Source organism: Callorhinus ursinus, unplaced genomic scaffold, assembly GCF_003265705.2.
Source record: "Callorhinus ursinus isolate GAN/ISIS: 27379988/994484 unplaced genomic scaffold, GSC_fseal_2.0 scaffold57, whole genome shotgun sequence".
Taxonomy (NCBI): Eukaryota; Metazoa; Chordata; class Mammalia; order Carnivora; family Otariidae; genus Callorhinus; species Callorhinus ursinus.
Genome location: NW_027397119.1, coordinates 1,624,630 through 1,630,629, shown reverse-complemented (window position 1 = coordinate 1,630,629; position 6,000 = coordinate 1,624,630).

Below are 6,000 nucleotides of genomic sequence, written 5' to 3'. Positions count from 1 at the left end.
AACAAACTAAAAGAATTTTATCAGTTTCATTCTGCTGCTCCTTCTTTCCCAGAAAAGATGACAAGCAGAGGTTTTCTTAGCATATACTTGCTCATGTCTTGGGTCTGACATCAGAGACAACAAGAGAGAGATAAGATGATATCCCATACTTCTGAAGCCAAGGAGACCTCTCAGTCCTTGTTTATTTTTAGCATGACCTTGTTTGTAATAATAAAAAAGGGGGGGTGGTCAAATATTTTGACCTCTGCTTTTGAATCTCTGCTTATCATTCTAAGGATCCTCTGCTGTGGAATTGTACCTTTTAACCTGCTATTTGACTGAATTCTATGCTGACAGGTAATGCGTACCCCCCCCCCCACCAAATCGATCAGATTTAAGTACATGTAATATTTACCTAGTTATTTTCTTATATTTTAGGAAAGTATAATTTGGCATACAGGAATGTGTTTGTTTTTTTCTTTTTACAGGAATTTGTTTTGATCATTTCCCTATTTATATGAGGATTAGGGTTGCTTATAGGGGTTATTGATTTTGGTGGACTATCACTGTCATATTAGATGCCTTTCTATGTTTCCTTCCAGTAAATTCTAATGTTGTGGCTCATTGGATGTGATTACACATTCTCTTGAGACTATTAAATGGGTGTGAGTGGAATTGCCATATAGTAAAGATGTTTTTATTTATGTGATGTGTCTGGTGGGTGAGGTTAGGAGATTCTTTCCCAGGCATTGCCACAGGGTTACACAAACACTGCTCTAATTCTTGTAACCCAAGTGAGGCTCCTCAAAGGGTCCATGAAGAAAATTTGTCTTCTCTGATTACAGTCTGTTGGTGATACTCTGCTTCAAGTATTGTTTTTTCTTAACTCCAAAGACTATTTTAAGTTTTCCAATGTCTGGCAGATGTCAAGATAAAGATAAAGATGAACTAGCCGAAGCTGGTCAGAGGTAAGAGAATTTGATTATATAACTTTGGACAAATCACCTGAAATACAGGGGAAAGAGAGTGTCTCTGCTGTATTATTTTTTGAGAATTTTCCTATTGTTTTTGCCAAAAGTTTAGCAGCAAAAGAAACAAATATCATCATTTCCCACTTGAATTTTATAAGTATTTGGATATGTTCAGATTTAGTAATAAAGATGTTAAGAATAATCTGAGTCTTTTTGTCTCCAAAACTGGAACTTTGTTCTTAGAGTCAGCTTTCAAATTAACATTGAATGCTAACTTCATAGGTCATGAGTTGTGACAGAAACAGGGGAAGCATACTTTCTGGAAAGATATTGCTCCCAAATATTCTCTTCTGTCATCTCTCTTTTTGAAAAGCACTTCATATGTCATTTTGAAGTAGAATTTTACCTTCAGATTCAAATTCATAATATTGCTGCTAAGTATAAAAAAGAATAATATTTTTGGAGAATGTTCTTCTTAATAACACTGTCTCAGCTGATACTAAAAGGCAGTTCCTACTAAAATATTTTCAAGATTGTTTTCTAAGGACTTCAAGAAAATCTGACATTATATACTTTACATAAAGGATTTTTATCCTATAATAAATGAAGATGGTGATACTATTAATAAATTTCACCTAAGAACATTAATAGGAGGCAATACAGAGTTAGATTCTAGGGAATGTCTGATTTGGATACATGCAGACTATAACTCATGAGGGGATTGTGTCTAAAAGTTTATTTCTAAGTTAATTGTTTGGAACTCAAAACAATTGGTGAGGCTCACAGCCCATGAGTTTACTTAAGTTTTATTGAAGTTGAAGCATTATTAACAGTATTATATAAAAAATACCATTCTAGAGTTTACAATATTGTTTCTCTTTTCACACTCCAAAAGGGAAGGAGCTATCAGGGCAGGTACTCCTGGGTATTAGTGACTCTTCATTCTGTCTAAGGCAAATTTCCACATGGATACATTGTACAAATGGATGAGGGTTAGGGGACCAGGAGTTACCTTTATGGTTATCCCAGTAGACACCGAACTTAGATTTCCCCCACACCATTAGTATATAAAAATATATATATTCAGGGACTATTTGCATATGGCTTAAGCAAGTTGGATATTATTAGGTAGATAAAAAGTTCTTACTAGTACATTTTATATGTATTGAAAACTAGGCAATTGTGATGTCTCATCAAAACTTCTATTGACATCAACTAAAAATTTAGAATTAAACCTTTATTTTTTTTAAAGATTTTATTTATTTATTTAAGAGAGAGAGAATGAGAGACAGAGAGCATGAGAGGGAGGAGGGTCAGAGGGAGAAGAAGGCTCCCTGCTCAGCAGGGAGCACCATGCGGGACTTGATCCCAGGACTCCAGGACCATGACCTGAGCTGAAGGCAGTCGCTTAACCAGCTGAGCCACCCAGGCGCCCCTAGAATTAAACCTTTAAAAAGTACTAAATGCATTCAAGACTAGTCAAGGAAATAAGGAATGCTTGGGGGTGGCGGTGTGTGTGTGGTGGGTGCAGGTTGGGAATGAGTAAAAGTAGCCACCAGAGCCACCGTTCATCTTGAAGGTATTTGTTAAGCTAGATGAGCTTGAGAACCTGTTATTACAGCCTCATGGGGCTTGAGGACCTTCCTAATGTGAGGAGTTCAATAGGATACCCTCATAACCTGGCATTCCAAAGGGATTCAAGCAAAACTGATTGTCTCAAAACACTGGAGCAGATTTGGAGGTGAGGGGGGAATCTTTTTTTTTTTTTTTAAGATTTTATTTTGAGAGCGAGAACAAGCGTGCATGAGCAAGGTGAAGGGCAGAGGGAGAAGCAGACTCCCTGCTGAGCAAGGATCCTGATGCAGGGCTCTATCCCAGGACCCTGGGATCATGACCCGAGCCAAAGGCAGATGTTTAACTAATGGAGCCACCCAGGCACCCCTAAGGATTCATAACTATAAACCAGATCTCACATGGGTGGTTTGAAAAATTTCAAGTTGAGAATTTAGTATGAAAGGGCCCTGACTGGGTAGTGATCCTCCAGACATCTACCAAGAGTAAATGAATATTCTTTCCAGAGAACTCCTCTTTTCAGATCTCACTACATTTCCGCACATAAAACTCCAAGGATCAGGTAACATAAAAAGAAATCAACAGAAAAAAAACAAGAGACTGTAAGTAAGAGCCAGCAGAAGAAAATCAGATAGTAGAATCAGACTCACAAATGCTTCAGATATTGGAATTATCAGAAATAGAACTGAAAATATGTATGTTAAATATATCTTGAGAAATTAAGGAGAGGCTTAAAAATATGAATGAAGAGAAAGTAGATTTAAAATAACCAAACAGAACTTTAGAAATGAAAATAATGTACATTAAAAACTAAATGGATAGCTTTAACAGAAGATTTAACAGCCAGAGAAAGAATTAATGAACAGAAAGATATCTGCAAAATTATCCAGAATTCAGCCTAGGAAAATTAAAAAAAAAAAAAAGAAACTATAAAAGAAATGTTAAGACATACAGAGGGTAAATGAGAATGTGTATATAGTAAGAGTCCCAGAAGGAAAGGGGAGAAAGAATGGAGGTCAGAATTTTCCAGGACTGATGAAAGTCATTTTTAAAAGTATTTTAAAGGTCCTTGTGCTGCCTGGGAGAAGGTTGATAGATTGATAAATTCTAAATTTAATCAGTTAAAATTTACCTGTTAAAATTTCTAGGATAACCACTAAATAAACAGGAATAGAGTATATAACTTCCCAACTAGAATCTAGGAGGAGAAGTGGCAGCATAAAAACAGTCAATAATCCCAAAGAAGGCAATGGTGAAAGAAAAAAAAAAAAACCCAAACACATAGATCAGAAGAAAACAAATGGGGAGCACAACATTAGATGACAAATACATTCAAATATATCAGCAATTATAAAACATGAAATGATCTAAATATTTGATCTAAGAGTCAAAGATTATTAGACCATACTAAAAGTCAAAATTAACACTAGCTAGATAAATCTGAAATGTAATGACTTAGAAAGTTTTAATGTAATAGAGTGAAAAGAGTTATACCAATTCTAGGCAAATACTAATCAGAAGAAAGCCATTTAAATGCTAAAGCAAAAGAATAACTAGAGTTAAAGAAAGTCACAACATAATGATAAATTTGCCAGGCAAATAAAATAATTATAAACTGCTCTGCTTCTGATAACACAGACCCCAACTACATAAATCAAAAATTGACAGAACTATAAGATGAGATAGACAAATCTGCCATCATATTAGGAAATTTTTTTAAATTTTTTTATTGTTATGTTAATCACCATACATTACATCCTTAGTTTTGGATGTAGTGTTCCATGATTCATTGTTTGGGTATAACACCCAGTGCTCCATGCAGAACGTGCCCTCTTTAATACCCATCACCAGGCTAACCCATCCCCCCACCCCCCTCCCCTCTAGAACCCTCAGTTTGTTTTTCAGAGTCCATCGTCTCTCATGGTTCGTCTCCCCCTCTGATTTGCCCCCCTTCATTCTTCCCCTCCTGCTATCTTCTTCTTCTTCTTTTTTTCTTAACATATATTGCATTATTTGTTGCAGAAGTACAGATCTGTGATTCAACCGTCTTGCACAATTCACAGCGCTCACCATAGCACATACCCTCCCCAGTGTCTATCACCCAGCCACCCCATCCCTCCCACCCCCACCACTCCAGCAACCCTCAGTTTGTTTCATATTAGGAAATTTTAAATCATCTCTCCCATGAATGAATTGCCAAGCAGATGCAAATTCAGTAATACAAGATATCAATAACACAATCATAGTAATAGAAAATATCAATAACACAATCATAATACTTGATCAAGCCCTTTTGTTTGCTGTTGTGTTTTGTTTTTCTTCGGAGCTGCAGCTTTCTAATTTAATTTTAAGAAAAACAAGTTAAGTTTGGGGAGATTGAAATTCCCCATCGTGGCCACTGAAGTTCTAAATTACTTTTGGTTAAGTTGATCCATTTAGGTTAGAAATGCACTGAAGAGGGACCATAGTTTTTAAACATAAAACCACTAGGGTCCCAGTAGTGGGTGGACCCACTACTTGCGAAGCATTTTTGATGAGTGGGATTCCATTTTATAGAGGTTTTCCTAGAGCAAAGAGAAAAATTCCTTAACAGCACAGTTTCAACAGGAACATCCCCATCACAGTTCCACCAGGAACAGTCTGGTTCTGAAAAGGAATTGGATTGAAGGCCAACACACTTCTAACAGGCACAGTTCCACTAGAAACAATCTGGTTCTGAAAAAGGAGTAAGACCAAAGAAAAACAAGTACTCTCAGAAAGGATAGGCCTTAAAAATACAACCTGAATAAAGCCTGGCAAGCTCAAACACAAAGAGAATGGAACTCTAAATCTAGGAAAAATTTTACCCTCAAACTCCAGGGTTGGCAAGAAAGCAATGGACCCAATCCACTCTGTGGCATCTGTTTGCTCACCAGCATCAGAGTTGCTGGGGGTCTTCTCTGGATCCCATTTCTGATCACCAAAATAATGTTAACCTTAGAAATAAAACTTACAGTTATTTTTCTGGCAAAAAATGGGTTTATTTGGGAATAACAGATAATTGCAATTTGGGGCAAGCAAGCTATGGCAAAACCACAGGCAAGTTCTGATCAAGGACATATTTTAGAACACCTTGCCCAAGACCTACTGAACACACACTCTTTATAAACACATGCCAAAAATTTAAAATGAGCTTAAAACATTGAAAAAAGACTAATAGTTTATAGACTATGTTCTTTGGCAACAATAGAGACCATGTTCTTTGACTACCGTAGTCCTGAAAAATGTTAGTATCAACTGTCAAATAAGAAATATTATTGCTGAAATATGATCTTGTGAAGATATACCAACTTGAAGGCTTGCCCTTTGCACACTTCTCTATCGTTCATATCAGAAGTTCCATATGAAATGAGCATTGCTAAAATTATACTACTGGCTTCATTAAACATATCACCAAAATAAATGTACAAAAATTTCCTTTTTTAGTAATTTTTAACAA